Source organism: Crocodylus porosus, unplaced genomic scaffold, assembly GCF_001723895.1.
Source record: "Crocodylus porosus isolate Cpor-Errol unplaced genomic scaffold, CroPor_comp1, whole genome shotgun sequence".
Classification (NCBI taxonomy): domain Eukaryota; kingdom Metazoa; phylum Chordata; order Crocodylia; family Crocodylidae; genus Crocodylus; species Crocodylus porosus.
Window position 1 is genome coordinate 30,913,875 of NW_017728907.1, and position 15,322 is coordinate 30,929,196.

Here is a 15,322-nt window from a genome sequence, read left to right on the forward strand (position 1 = left end):
TGCTTTCCAGCCCCGTCCTGGGCTCGACTGGGCTGTCTGCTCCAGCAGAGAAGGGTTGGGGAGGGGGAGGGGGCGGGGGAAGAGGGACTGTCCCCCGCCGACAAACCCTGGGTGGGGTCTGGGGCTAGGGAGGAGGGTTAAACCCTCTTTCCCCAGTTAAACCCCGCTTCCACAGAGTACAGAGTTTTCCTGCTGCTAAACTTATGGCACGTTACTGCTGTCTGCCACTGTGGGTTACAGATCCCAGAGCGACCTGGAAGCAGGACGAGGAAGTGATGAGCAACCCTGCAGAGTCCTTCTTCTGTGATGCTGGACTGCAAGTCCCAGAGACCTCCAGAGCAGCAGGAAGAGGAAGTGCCAGAAAGGTGTGCTCTAGTGCCTCCTGGCTTCTGATCTGAGCCTCTACAGGCATATAGCTGCATTTTCTGAATCCAGGGGTGATGCGTAGGGGGTGCACATCAAACGTTGCTGCTTGCCACCCCCCCCACCGCCAACACCATCAGTGGCGTCTGCGGGCGGTCAGCGATTGCTGCTGGCTGCTGCCAACGGTACTGGCGGTGTTTGTGGGTAGTCATCGACCCCTGGTCGGAGCTTGCCAGCCGCCCCCCCACTGCAACAACGCCAGTGGCATCTGTGGGAGCTCCTTCTTACTGCCCCCATGCTCCTGCCGTTGCTGTGCCCCCTTAGCCACCAGGGACACACATCGTTCATGCCCGAATCAAAGTTAAACGTGTGTCCAGTTGTTTCTCAGTTTAGTCTTTGCAGTTTAGACTAACATGCAAAGACTGAATTGATTCAGCTTTGGGCTTTCTGATTGTCTGTATTTAGCCCAGAAGAAGTGAGAACAATCAAATACCTCAGTCGGATGTGCTTTGATGAATTGCCTAAGAGGCCATCTTTTAGAACAAGATGCTTAGGGAGCCTCTAGGATTCTCTAGGCTTTACTTTCAACCTTAGTGATTCTCAGCCAGCGTGGCCCAGCACCCTGGGGTGCCCTGAGTTTCTTTGAAGGGTGCTCTGAGTTGCTACATAATGTTAGCACTGTTAGGTGTGGAAACATGATTCATGGAATAAACCCAGAGATTTGAAATAGGAATCTTTAGCATTAAAACTTTGACCTGTCAGTCTCTTTTCTGAGCTCTTTACAACAAAAAATTGGCTCTGTTATTTTTCTGTAGTCAAAAAACGAGTGAAAGCTACAGCTGGTGTTTTTCAAGATTTGCCTCAGGTCTAAAGATGTTCAGAACAACTGTCCTAAGTTTTTCTGCAGGGGAATCTCCTGATCCCTGGATATGCTGGAAGCCGTTTTGACCCTCATGTAAACTGGAACAGTCTTTGGTAGTTCTACTGGCCTAGGTCAGCCAGAGCATAAGATGTTGACTTCCTGCCCTCTCCTGCCTATCTCATGTTTCCTATGCCAGAGGGAATTCCCAGCTGGTTGCTTCAGACTCAAAAAGTTAATTACAAAAGATTTTGTTAGGCTCCTAGCTATTTTTTTCCCTATCAGATTTTTTCTCAGCATTGATACAATGTAATAGTTAAAACAAACAAGCTCTACTTTGTTGTAGGAGGGCAGGTACATTGCTTCCCAACATAGTCTATTAACATTCTATTGTAGTTTTTAATGTAATTGGCAAGAAATAGGCAACTTCTGGTAAAAAAACAAAAAAAAACAAAAAAAAAAATCTGATGTTAAATGATGTAAATATTGTTGCCCTTATAACCTAATTTGAGATAATTGAGTTTTTTTCCACTTAGTGGCCAATTCGTAGTATAACAAGGATGTTGCAAGTCATGCTTGTGTGTACATTGTGGGTCAGTGTCTAGCTGTGTCTGGATTTGGACTGCATCTAGTTTATGCTATTAGAGTTTTTTCTGCCTGGGTTCTAAAATTTGCAAATTCAACCTCAATTTTATTTATAAAACACTGCAGAGTGCTTGGCATAAGCAGGAATAATCAAAATGTTCAAATAAGCATTACATATTCCTCTAACAAAGAGAAATATGTTTCACATCTTGTCCTTTTCAGTGTTTTTGTTTGTTTGTTTGTTGTATAGGAAGTAGCTGGGCTATTGTTTGTTCATCTCAGTGCTGCATAACAAATAGCCTAACTGAACTACCAGTTACTTTTCAGTGTTCAGATTTCTTAAATGCTATGTCACATACTTTCTGTTTTGTTTATTTAAAATCATTTTTTGAACACTAGGTTTATGCCAGAAATTTAGGAAGCAGCTGCTACATTGCCTATTATGGAAAGTGCAAATAGGTTTCAGTAGTTAGTATATGGTAGTTATTCACAGTTCCCACTAATTAGTGGTCTTTGCTGATTAGTTTCAAAGAAAAAGATTCAATAATGAGAATTTAAGGGTTAGCAAGATTCAATAAATTAATCTTTAACACTGTGGTTATAGTTGTGCTATAGTTTATTAGTTGGAGAGTGGGAGTTTTTTGTAACTTAATAAATGTTTGATCTTTTTCTAGAGTAATAAAATGCTCCTTTTTGTTCACTGATATTTCAGTCGCATGTGAAAAGGAGTGTAATTGGTTATTAGTGTAGTTTTGTGATTTTGGTTGAAAAGAAATAATTTATTGTTGAGAGTATCTGTGACTATAATGATGACAGATGGTTGTTTATTTACATATGGTGTGTATTTTAAAATAGATTCTAACTGTTTAGTGTATAGTGAATTGAAGTACCTTGTCATTATTTAAGCTGAAAGGATGTCATTAGCCATTATCAAAGATCATGTCTCAGTAATTCAGAATGTATAGTTTTCTGTACTAAGTTGTATTTTTTTTTGTAGGGGAAGAGCGTATAGAGTAAAACGAAAGAAAACAAAACCCCTCTCAATTTTGGCATTAGCATAGCATTTAACACTCATATGCTGAAACATTTTCTACAATCTATTATTTCAACATATAAATGACTTGAACATGGGGGCTTTGTCCCATTATTAAAAGCAAAGATTTTGTTTTGTAAATATGAGCACAAACAGATCTCAGTTTTTGGAGGGGAAAAATAGATTACTTCTACTTTGGAGATTCAGATAAAGGTGGTTTGGAAAAGCAAAACAGAGGTGCTTACAAAAGATTCCCCACATTTGGTCTGATGGAACCAAATGGCAATCATAAATTTTTCACTTTGAGGCTTATCAGTGTGCTATAGCTATAATGCAGAAAAACTCTGTTGATAAATGTGCTGGGTAAACTGCCAAAATACTTTTAAGGCAAAACCAAAATACAATGTGGTGTGGGAGCATATTCTGAATTGGTTTTCTTTCAAAGTATTCTAATTTATCAAAGTAGGGCTCAGTCCTGTAATTGTTTAGTATTCCCACAGGAGAAGATTCTTACTGCATACTACCTGATTTATGCCAGGTAAAAAAACTCCTAGGTCCATCGGGGGATTAGAATTTGTCTGGTACAGGAACTAAGACATGTGAGTCTGACTCCTGGGCTAAGTACAGACAGTCAAAAAGCCCGAGGCTGAATTGATTTAGTGTTTGCAGGTTAGTCTAAGCTTTAGAAATTAAACTGAGAAATAATTGGACACACATTTTACCTTTGATTCAGGAAATGCAGCTACATGCCTTTCATGACTCAGACCAAAAGCTGGGGGACACTAGAGCACACCTCTCTGGCACTTCCTCTTCCTGCTGCTCCGGAGGTCTCTGAAATTTGCAGTCTAGCATCACAGAAGAAGGACTCTGCAGTGTTGTTCATTACTTCCTCTTCCTGCTTCCAGGTGACTCTGGGATTTGTAGTCCATACTAGCAGCCAGCAATAACTTCAGTAAGTTTAGCAGGGCAGGACAGCTCTATACTCAGGGAAAGGGGGGTTCAACCCCCCTCCCTGGCCCCAGACCCCAGCCAGGATTTGCCTGGAGGGGGCAATTCCTGCTTCTCTCCCCACTCCCTGCCAGCCCTTCTGTGCTGGAGTAGACAGCACTGCCCAGCCCAGGGCTGAAAAGCATGCTGGGATGATGGGGGACTGTGATTTAACTTGACCCAGGAAGGGGTCTGTTTGGGACAGAAGTTTCATAAACTGGCTTGACCTAAATCAGTTAAGTTGGGCACTACATTCAACCAGGTTTATCTTAAACCAGTTTCAGCAGTTTTGAAACTGGTTTATGTGCACTGAACTTCTGTTCTGTTACAAGTTTAAACCAGGTTCTGATCACTTAAATCGATTTATGTGTAACTTTTGTCCCTAGCCCGGAAGATCTTTTTAGAGCTTCAGCACAGAGGATGTGGGGGAGCATGCTGGGGTCAAAAAAGATTGTCTTTAGTTAAACCCCAAGGTTAGTCCTGTCCTGAAGCAGCTCAGAATCATAAGGTTGCAAAGGTAGCTTAAAGCCAACTTGGCCTCATTTATGTAGTCCAGTGAATTATCACCAGTTAGCAGAATTTTAGACTGCTTTAAAATTTTGAAGTCTTAACTTTATTGTGCCAGGGAGTGTATGACACTCAAATGTGGTGTGGATGTTGGGGAAGAGCTCCTGTGAATGCTGAAATAGCTGAAACTAGTTTCAAGCTTCAGTTTTCATAAAATTTAGCATTAAAAAAAGTTGCCTCATTTTGGGGTTATCTTTTTGAGGTAGAATCATTGTAGGACATCTGATAACATTCCAGATTTTAAAAGTAATTTTTATCAGATTAAATCTTGGGGCCTCCCATGGAGCCAGAAATGCTTCTGAGCTGTTTTAAGAGTGTAATCAAATTCCACAGAAGAGCTGGAGTCTACATATAAAAATGCTTTGGAAGACTGAGTCTTTAATTTCAAGTAAAATGGAAACCCTCTCCTTCTGCTGACTTTGTGTAATCAAAGTATTGGGACAGAGCCCCTCCCCCCCCATCTCAAACACTTCTGTGACTTTGTCCGTGTACAAACATTGTGGCTACTTGCAGACATTAAAAAACCCCCAAAATGGTGCTTTACTTAAACTTGGTGCATTCTATCACTGAGCCCAGTGCTTGCCCAGAAGAGGCAGTGTGTTAGTTAGCCCCAGCTTGCCCAACACCTGTATAGATTGGGTGCTTTAGTGGGGCTTTTGTGGCACTTGTGTTTAACAGGTGATTAAGTCGGCTTTCGATAAAAGTGCCAAAACCCCGCGCTGAAGCACCCAATCTGTATGGATGCTGCAGAGCCGGATCGAAGTAACGCGCTGCTTGTTCTGGTAAACTGTGTATGTGTGTGTGTGTGTGGTGGGGGGGGTTAATGTCTGTAAGCAGCTTATCTTTCTATTGGGAGAACCATTATTCCCCTTTACTAACCACAAGCGTACAAATGTTCATGCTGCTTCTTTCAGACCACAAATAGCAGTTCTGAGAGAAAAATAACTGAACTCCAATCCAGTAGAAGTTGCTCCGTGAAGAGTTTATCCAAGTAGAAAAAACTTCCCAGGGCTTAACTCCTCCCAGGGACCCAGAGGAGTTGACTTACAGGGAATGGCTCTTACGTCTTTGAGAAACTGGGGTCACTCTAGTCTGGAGAAGGTGTAGAGGACAGTTGCTCCTGTGCCTCCTGTAGCTTGGAAGGGAAAAGGAGAGGAGGGACAGTAGTTGCCAACTGCTCCTTACCATTTTCTCACATGCTGGGAACTCCTGTGTAAGAACTGGGTAGGGGGCTTTGCCATGCTGCTCAGTTTACTTGGCTCCTAGTGCCCAGGAGCTCAGTAGTACAAGCCCCCTGCCTACTTCTCACATCAGGGACTTAGGAGTGGGCAGGGACTTTGCCATGCTGCTCCAGTCCCCCTGGAAACAGGAAGACTGGAGCAGCCACTGCTTCTCATGCTTTCCCCAAACTAGATTACCCTAGTCTTGGGAAGTCACAAGGAGCAGAGGAGAGGGGGTGGTTGCAGGCTGAACATTTGTGCTGCTCCCTCTCTCAGAACCATTTTAATGGTGGAAATTTTCCACCTCTAGCAATGAATGCTTGTACATGGTCTTGAACACAGCCTCCAGGAATTGGGCCCATTTATTGCTGAGTTCCATAAGAACTGGCAGAGTGGAGCTGTGTTTCCTCATACCGTAAATAGCAACTCTGTTTTGGTGCTTATTCAGAAACCTGGAGAGTACACAAACACAACACACTATTAAAGAAGAGTGAGGGAAGGACGTGCAGTGTTTCTGCAGCCAGGAAATAATATTTGCTATTTTAAATAAAATCTGAACTTTGTTCAAAAGAAAAAAAAATCAGACATTGAATTGTCTGCAAGTAAACTGAAAGAACACAAATTTGGCACTCAGGATACTTGGAGTCTGTTGCCAGCTCTGCTACTGGCCTGCATGGTGACTTAAAGCAAGTCACTTTGCCTTGGTGTATCTTGGTTTCCCCATCTGTAAAATGGAGATAGTGATCCTTAGTACCATTTGCCAATAGATGCTATAGATGCTATAGATGTCAGTGGTGGTGTTAAGGGATTCAACTTTTTTCATGGTGCTGGATTATCTTTCCTTCTTCTGGGCAGCTCAGTCAATAGAGCATTAGACTTTAATATGAGGATGCACATTTTAAGTCCCTGCTTAGGCAGCAATTGTGATGTGTGGTCTAGTGGGAGCAACTGATGGGATGAAGCCAGGCTGGCTAACTGCCTTTGTCCTTGTGTGGTGTGGCCTACTTTTTTACTAGATCATGGAATCATAGAGAAGTAGGGCTGGAAGGGACTTCCAGAGGTCGTCTAGTCCAACCCCTTGTCTATGGCAGGATCATCCCTTGTCCAAACCATTTTATATAATCCATAATCTGAACTCTGTGCAAGACTAAAGACAACCGTCAACCTTGACACAACAGAAGACATAACACCCTAACCTGCCACAGGAAAAGCAGAGGAACCACAGCAGCCTATGTCCTGCTTCTATAAAAAGTTGTCCATATATGCTCAGGAGATCCCACGTAGAGGGTAACATTTCCTGATACAAAGGAATGCAAAAACCCTCACAGTCCATACTAATCTGACCATGGGGTAAAATACCTTCCTGACCACAAATATGGTGATCATGTGACCCTAAGCAGAGGGGCAAGACCTTGTAGCCTGGAATGTCTGACTTTGACCCTAGCAGGAGCATTGGCATATCACAGTTAAAATCCCCAGCCTTGGCTGTAGCCAATACCCAATGCCTCTGAGGAAGGCTTAAAAAACACCCTGACACAGGTGGCAGGAAGTGGGGGTGGGGGCAACCAGGAAACCCAGAAGATGACCTTGTTTGCTCCCTTTCAGGCCTGCTTTTCTTTCCTGATCCATCTTATGCTGCCTACCCTAACTTAATTTTGCACCCAAATCTGCAAAATTACATCCAAAGGTGAAAATAACAAATTAATAGGAAACAGAATTTTAAGAAAGAAACAATTGCCAATAATGTATTAATTTCCATTTACAAGTATTATATATATATAGATAGATATTTATATCTATCTATATATAAAGATAAATACATATATAGATAGATATATAATGCTTGCAAACAGAAATTAATAGAAGAAAAGAAAGAAATTTATAGAATACACACACACACACATCTGATAACTTCTCTCTTACAATGTTCAATTTTCTTTTTGTGTTCCCTGAAGGTTTATGTGGATGGGGATAATGCAGTATGTACCATGCTGTTTTCTGAAATGAAGTTTTAATAATTTATTTAAAATGAAAGCTATATCTTGCATAGTATCTTATATAGAATTATTGCAGCATTTCAAATATGACAGAATATATCTAGGGACAGTTTCCTTCTATGTTTATATTTTACTTACAGCATAAAATGAACGTTACTGTATTGATGTTCCCTTTTAGAAGACCAGACTGGTTTTGTTTCTTTTAATCCTAAGAGAAAAATATGTTTCTCTCCTCCTTTAACACTCCTTCTAGAATTCCATGTAGTCAAGCCTATTGCACAGTGGGGGCTTCCATATTTCTAATAAGCATCCAATAGTAGTAGGGGTCAGGGACTAACCAGTGAATAAGTCAAAACTCAAAATGAAGTGCCTTTCCTGTTTAGCACTGGGCACTGATAGAAACTGATAACGTTTGATTAACGAGCGGCAGCCTTGCAGTGGGTGAAAACATCTGTAAGAAATGATTTATTATTTCAAAGGTATTGGAAGCTTGCCGTATCTTGCAGATTTAACTATGTGTGCCTGAATAAAATAAATGAGATGCAACATGTGAAAAATGAAAACACATTACTTGTAAAGGATGTGTCACAAGCAGGGTATTTTTGTTCAAGTACACTTTGTCATGGGGATTTTTAATGTTGCTCTGAATACAAATCATTTAACTGGTTCATAAAATCAACACAGTTGGAATTCTGGCATCTATCATCCAAGACAGAAATGAGGGCTAAACTTAATGTGCTGTAACTTCCCTTAAATGTTCATATTTTGCATCATGTACAACTACTGAAATTGCACATAAGGATAAAAAAAAGCTCTGATCTCTGTCTAAAATTATATTCAAAGTGAAAATTGATGTAATGTTAAGTTTGAAGTCAGGAAAATTCATGGTCAGGATTCCTGCAGTAAGCTTTATTCCATCCTTTAGTTGATGTGTGCTGAAGTAACTTATATAATTATAAAATTGCACAGTGTTTGACGTGATATGTGCCAGAGGGGGCCTAATTTCCTCACATATTTATATCAATCAGAAATTAACTCAAGTCAAATTATATAAATGTTAAATTGATGCAAGTAAGAAGGGAGAATCATTTATTAAACCCCAAAATAATTTATTCACAAAAATTGCACTCAAATGATTCATGTGAACTACCTTTTCCTCAAGGAAGACTAAGCAAATAAATATAATTTTGTATTGACCTATACTATGGGATATTTTACTTTATATTTGTTCACACACACTGCTTTACTACAGATAAGTTGGAGATATAATAATGAGAATCTTTAATGCAATTCATATGTACAAGAAAATAAATAAAGGGGTTTTTAACTCTTAATTTCTTGAGTTTGGTATAATTTAATGCCTACTGCTTCATTACTGTACTTGTTTACTGTCTATTTAGTTTAAGAATACTGATAATTAAAATGGGAAAAATAATGTGAAATTATCTTCGGCCTGAATAAAGCAGTACTGAATGGTTTGGTGTGTGGAAAAGAACAAGGGCAAAGGGATGTGGGCTTCACCTAATGAATGCAGTAGTCTTGGGGGTAGCCCAGTTCTTCCAAACCACTGGTTTTCAACCTGTATTCCGTGGAACCCTCGGGTTCTGTGATAGGTCATCAAGGTTCCGCAAAGAGATTGATGGAAAATGGAAAAGTGGGTCAGGAGGCAGTGAATCGCCGTTGCTGTGCCTGGGCCATCTGGCTCGACGTCAGTCTTCAGGGTAGGGGTAGGCATTTGGTGGCAGAGGTAATGATGTGTAAGGGTTTTGTGACTTGAGGAAGTTTGAAAACCACTGTTCTAGGTGATGATCTCAACTTAGTGGCCTGATCCTTTTTGCATTCTTCCTGTGCTAAAGTTTTGTGAGCTCAGATCTAGTTGCCCTTCTACTGGCCTGTCCCTACTGAACTCCCTTTGTGCTCTTATTCAGAATGGTCAGGAAGGCCTGCCTCCTTGAAATTGCCATATGCTTCTGAAATATAGTTGTTGTAAACCTTAAATGATGCAGAACACAGTGCCCCAATACCCTGCTCTGGGATAAGCATCATAATGTGGGTTTAGTCAGAAGTTTTAGCAGTGGGAGATGAAAAGGCTTCTGTTGCTTTCATTGCTACATAGGCATTTATTTGGTTTATACACCAACATTAGTACTGTATGTTTTAGCAAAGCAAAAAATGGAAAAGTATGTCATTTCTGACTAATTCATTCTGTTTTTACTGGCCGAATAGTGCCTAGATTGGTCCCTGGACAAAGGACGCTGCATAATACTGCCTCAAAAATACATTTGAGCAGCATTGCGTTTCTGAGAGGCACATAAATTGTGTGTATCAATAACAGTTAAATTTGCTTCTCCCTGCACAAAGTAGTAGTTGCTCTAGGAGGGAAGTAAATTACTGCAGACATTGAAACAGTGAAAGTTACTATTCTGCACCCCATCTCGTACATAACCAGTAATTAAAGGAATCACTTGGTTGTAGTGGTAGATACCTGGAGATTATGACCTGGCTTCCACATAAAGTCCAGGCCCAGTATCTGGGTAAGTTTCACCCAAGAAAGCAGAAGTACTTAGTCCCTTTTAGTCTTTTGTACTGTCAGTAGTGAACATTTGAAATATTTTGTCTTAAGGTTTGGTTGCTGTCACTGCCTTAGGGTAAACTTCTGATGTTTGCAGTCTCTCAGCCTTATAAAAACATGTCTGTCAGCTGGAAAAGGACAGAATAACTTGTCGAAAAGTGTGCAAATATGAAGATGATGCAGGTATAGAAGGTGATGCACTTCTATTAAAATCGCATGTCAGATTACTTTGCAAGTACATTTTTTGCTCTTTGTATACTGACTTCATAATTTAGAATTTGGTTGACAGAATGACCTGAGTTTGAACATTGATTGCGTTGTGTTTGGGTACTTAGAAAGACTCCAGTATAAGAAAGTTTTGTTTAAGATCCTGTTCAATTTGATTTCTAGCTTTTGCTTCTCTAGACTTGTAACCACTCTTTTCCTGATCTTGTTCTGATCTTACAGGTTCCTTTACACTGTGAGCCAGAGTTAAAAAAAAGGCCTTTTCATCTTTAATTCTCTTTTCAAGGCATCTGTAGTATACTGTATATATAAAAAGAGAAAATTCATCGTTTTCTCAGTTTTGCCTTCAGCTGGGTCTTCAAGGGTCCAATGAGTTGTGCCTGAGCTTTGAGGTTTAAGCTTCGATTGTTGATATAGAAGTTGGTTTCTTCTCTCACCTCGAAGTTATTTTTTTTAAGCTGTACTAGCCAGTTAAAGCAATTATAGTAGTAACAGTGGGCATCTGGTATTACTATTGCAGAATTTTAGAAAGTAGAGCTTCAGCAATGATTGCAACTCCCTTTCTTTAAAGTGGAAACCATAACCTGAGTACTCTAAAGAAGTGACCTTTCAGCCTACAAGTTGAGTGGAATTATATCATCATGCCTACCATGAGGTCTTGGGAGTACTTGTGTAACAGTGTTGGCCAAGAGAACATGTGGAAGTATGCTAAGTCCTATGAGCTCTGTCAGTGCCTTGACCCTTGTAAATTTTGGAAAGTAATGAAGAATTAGGTAGCCAAACTAAAGCAGTGCCTTATACCATATTTTCTTGCACTTTTCTTTCCAAAATGAGTTGAGGAAAATAGTGGTGTGCATTATATATGAGGGATAGGGCTTCCCATGACTCTGGTAATTTGGGAGGAGCAGGGGCAGTGTGGTGACATCATTAATTTCTGTGGCTCTAGGGGCTATGGCAGGTAACATTACCACCATCCCCCCCCTCCCCCCGGCTTGCTGCCAAATTTATGGACCTATGGGGAGCCCTGTCCCCAGACTCTCACTGGGTCCAGCCCAGCACACAGTCATGGATCCAGCATGTGGTTCTAGAATTAGCACATGGTCCCAGAGCCAGGGTGCAGGATTGGACCCAGCATGCAGCCCCTGTACCAGTGTGCTGGATTGGGCCATGGCACATACTCCCCAGCCCTAGAAACACCAGGCTTCTAGTATGTACCTATGCAGCAAGATAACGTTTCCCCCCTCCTTATGACCTTTCAAAAATAGATTGCTTGTTATATGTGGGGTGTGCTGTATGCAAGAAAATGTGGTATTTGTTCCTATATTTTGACACAGTGACTCAACCAGAGTGTCAGGGACCCTAGCTCCCTGCCAGATCTTTTGAAGGGTGCCATGAGGTGTAAGGAGGTGGTAGAAGATAAGTAGATAGACAAAGCAAATAAGCGTAGCTCAGACTTGTGCCTGCATGGCCTATTGCCCACCCCCTCTGCCAGGCCCCACTGCAAGCAAGTAAGTCCCCACTGCAGGCAAGTAAGCAATGTAATCTAAATTACACCCAATGAGATGTGCCTCAGTCCAAAAAGGTTTCCGAAGCTTCCGAGTTTAACAACTAAGTTGGAAGCTTCGGAAGCAAAGACTAGCAGTAGGGGTCTATGTCTGATAGTGTCAACAGTGAATGACCTCAGTCTTAACACCTTAGTCAGACAGCCACGTGCTTAGTTTTTTGGGTAGGGCAGATGCCTCTTGGAGTTATAAGTGTGAGTTGAGTTGGAATGTCCTTCTACAACATGAGAAAGAAATAAAGCATCATATTGTTTTTCTACCTCCCATGCTTAGGTGCAATACATAGAATGTGATAGGTTCATGTGGAACAATGTTTAACATTGAGTATATGGTGAGAGGCAAGAAATATGATTGTGCTAAGTGGCCTAGAAGAGGTTGTTAGTCTGAAGGTTGGATGCTATTCCAAAAATAGAAAAGTAAGTTCCTCGCCAGGTTTATGATAGCTCACTCCCCATCTGAGTTCCACAGTGGCTATGTCAGAAAGAATGAACTAGGAAATTTACTTCTCATTAAGAAGAAAGAAAGGAACACTAATCACTCAGAGTTTATTTTTTCCTTTTATAATTCTTTTTGCTAGGAGTAAGTGGCATGTGATAGTTAGAACAGGGAATAGAAACTAAAAGCAAAGACCTTGGACTTTATTTCCTGCTTTGCTATATGACTTTAGGCAAGTCTCTTAGTTTTAGTATCCAGGTTCACTACATATAAAGATAATACATTAGTAGTTACTTATTTACAGTGTTTGCTGTACTTTGTGTTCTATTAATTTAAGATTAGCCCTGTCTTATAATTTGTTTTCCCAACAAAATTTACAGTGGCGAATTTACTTAAAGGATTAAAGGTTTTGGTTTTTATGATTCCAAAACTACCTCTTTCCTTGTGCCTAATAGTTATATTTGTGTCAGTAACTGATTTTTTTACTTTGGACCATTTTGGGTAAATAAACACACAATTTATTTTACACAATTTTTTATTTGTACTTGCTGCATAAATTTGGCAGCAAGCCAGAGGGAGAGGAGTGAGTGAATGGTGGTAATGTTACCTGCCATGGCTCCTAGAGCCACAGAAATTAATGCTGTCACCGCACTGCCCCTGCCACTCCCAAATTACCAGTCATGAGAAAGCAGTTACTGTTTTCAAAATTCCTCAAATCAAAAATTAAAAATAATTTTGGATTGATTGAAAGAATATTCAAATGGAATAAATTCCAAACCAGATGTACAGTTTGGAAGTTGTTTTTAATTTTTTTTTTTTTAAATAAACCTGGAGGAAATGTCTAAATGAAAATGATTTGAAAATATTTGGAGGTTTTCTATTTTTCTTTCAATGTGTACACATTAGCAAAGTGGAGAAGAAAATCAAGAACCATTTTTATGACCAAATTTGCATTTTTTTTTCACTTAAAACATTTTGGCTCCATTTTTTTCTCTAGCTCTAGATAAAATATTGGCCGTTGTCAACAGATGTTCTTTAGTGGTAGATGAATAATGATCTGTAGCCATGGTTCTCTAGAGCACAAATATTTCACTGATAATCTGGGTAATGAGTGCAAAAGGGAAGAGGAGAGCCAGGGGCACCCACTGACTTCAGGGAGCCCTCTTAAGGTCAGTGGGGCTTCATGCAGTTGCAAGTTCTGCTCAGGAGAGGTAATTGTTGGATTAGAGCCATAATGGAGTAGGAAAAATGTTTACATGCATTTTAAATGGGACTTCTTGCAAGGCAAAGCAAATCTCTGCCAGTGTTTTGATAGGCAGTTTAGTAAAACCTGCAGACACACATTACATGTTACCTGTAATTGCTAAATGAGTAGCAGTTTTTTCATTAACAGAAAAGAAACCAAGTTTATTTCATCAGTTGGTTGAAAGAAATTTTAACAGGATCACTAATTTCTATTCATAGATGGAGCAAATTAAATTTTATTTTAGATAATAAATACTTGGAGTCTTGTCTGTTTTCACTTAAAATATTTTTCATTTTCAAATACTTATGAAAAAATGGTTGAAACTTTTTTTTTCACTTGACATACCTTTAAATGTATATTTTTTATTGTTGTTTTCAATTATTATTTTCCATTATTCCTGGCCACTGAACTTCAACTTGTTTTGCAGCATGTATTTAAACTAGGATCAGATTGGGAAGTGTGCCAGAGCACCTTTGGTGCCTGCCACTTTAAGGGCATTGAGTGGCAGCAGGGCAGCTGGCAGGTGCATGCCAGCCCTGATGAGGTGGTCATGTGACTGCAGAAGGGCTGTGTGATTGGAGGACTGTGCAGAGCAGCCTCCATTTTAACTCAGATCCTCAGGGCTTCTACGTGCATCCTGATGAACAACACCTAGCTGAGCTACTGCTCAGAACATCCTTGGAGGTAAGGACAGGAGCTATGTGGAAGATAGGAGCCTCCTCGTCCTGGGTATGACTGAAAACTACACCCTGCTGGGGAATGATGGTCTGGTGGGACTACCTGTGACAGGGTAGTGCTCCAGAGATGCCAGACCAGTTGTTTCCCAGTGAAAGGCAGATAGGGGCAACTTATATCCCTAGCTCCCACATCCTGGTGAGTTACCCTGATGTAAGGCTAGGCTTGTCTCTGGACACCTGAGCCCCAGGGGGTGTAAGACCCCGGAGGCCCCAGAGGGGGGACAGAAACATGTGGTAGTCTGTATAGAATAGGGTCACTGAGGCCTGTACCACTGTTCTGGGGGGTGTACAGTAGGGTTGCAAGGGTGACCTGAAAGGCTTCACTGGGGGTGTGTTGAGTAGGGCTGTAGAGGTGCCTTGAAGGGCAGCACATGGGTCAACCTGCATAAGCATGTGAACTTGTGAAGTGGCTTGGAGAGGGACTAGTAGTTGAGTTTAGCTCAGTGTGAGGCCAGTGGACATGTAGAGTAGAATCTGTGTGAGGGTGGCCTGATGGGCTGTGTGTGCTCCAGCTAGAGAGTGAATAGGAAAATGTGAAGAGTCACAAAGTATGGCAGGTTGAGAGAGGCTCAGTGAGTGGCAGTATGAAAGAGGCCCTGTGAGAGAGGGTGGTATGAAGAGACCCTGTGAAGGGCAAAGTATGTGAGCTGAGTGTTAGAGGCCCTACAAGGGGCAGAGTTTAGCCTGGTCTTGGGCTAGTGCTATTATCAACTCATAGATTTCACAGACATTAGGGTGGGAAGGGACCTTGGAAGATCGTTGAATCAAGCCACCTGCCCCAGGGGCAGGAAGTCAGCTGGGGTCATAGGATCCCAGCAAGATAAGCATCCAAATTTCTCTTGAAGGCATTCAAAGTAGGTGCTTGAACCACCTCCAATGGCAGGTTATTCCAGACCTTGGGGGCTTGGACAGTAAAGAAATTCTTCCTTATGTC

General features: G+C 41.1%; 1 protein-coding gene and 1 long non-coding RNA gene across 2 annotated transcripts in view; both read left to right on the forward strand.

Moving 5' to 3' along the window:
- Positions 1 to 15,322, forward strand: part of DPYD (dihydropyrimidine dehydrogenase) — a 672,292-nt gene that overhangs the window by 243,106 nt on the left and 413,864 nt on the right. The window lies entirely within an intron of this gene.
- LOC109307261 overlaps positions 491 to 15,322 on the forward strand; it is a 21,255-nt gene continuing 6,423 nt past the window's right edge. The window contains exons 1-2 of the long non-coding RNA XR_002100216.1: positions 491 to 548; positions 11,503 to 11,508. This is a non-coding gene — a long non-coding RNA (uncharacterized LOC109307261). The remainder of the gene's footprint in view (positions 549 to 11,502; positions 11,509 to 15,322) is intronic.